This window comes from Etheostoma spectabile, chromosome 22 (assembly GCF_008692095.1).
Source record: "Etheostoma spectabile isolate EspeVRDwgs_2016 chromosome 22, UIUC_Espe_1.0, whole genome shotgun sequence".
Lineage (NCBI taxonomy): Eukaryota > Metazoa > Chordata > Actinopteri > Perciformes > Percidae > Etheostoma > Etheostoma spectabile.
In genome coordinates this window covers 13,052,366-13,052,886 of record NC_045754.1, presented here as the reverse complement: position 1 = coordinate 13,052,886, position 521 = coordinate 13,052,366, and the positions used below count along the sequence as shown (strand labels likewise).

Below are 521 nucleotides of genomic sequence, written 5' to 3'. Positions count from 1 at the left end.
TGTGTCATATGAAGGCCACGTCAATTACCTCAGCACTGATGTGCCATGTCACTGCCAGACAGAAACCTTTTACCCTTCTAGCAAGGCTGCTCTGATGTTTCACTCTTTGTCACGCGCACACACACACACACACACACACACACACACACAAATACAGTACAGGTGGAAAAGCCGCATTACCTTAACTATCAGAAAGTACTTCGCATCTTCATGGTGGACCAGTGGGTACACATTTTGTCTCAAGAGGGATTATTGCCTGTTATGGGGCATCTATGATGATTTGTACAACACAACGCTGTCCCCCAAACAAATGTATTAAATATGGATAAATCCTCTTGACCAGAGCAACTTCGGACATTTGTCAAATCTGACATTATTCTCTTTGTGTAATCCTTGCTGTACTCTGTTTAGTTAAAGGATAATTCCGGTCAATTTCAACCCGTAGCTCTGTTGTTTGTAAATCTAGAGTCCTGTCAGTAGAGAGAAAAACAAAAACAATCGGTGCTGCCTACACCGTGTTA

At 42.4% G+C, this 521-nt stretch overlaps 1 protein-coding gene across 9 annotated transcripts in view; it reads left to right on the top strand.

The window, feature by feature from the left end:
• Positions 1-521, top strand: part of arfgef1 (ADP-ribosylation factor guanine nucleotide-exchange factor 1 (brefeldin A-inhibited)) — a 54,843-nt gene that overhangs the window by 33,900 nt on the left and 20,422 nt on the right. The window lies entirely within an intron of this gene.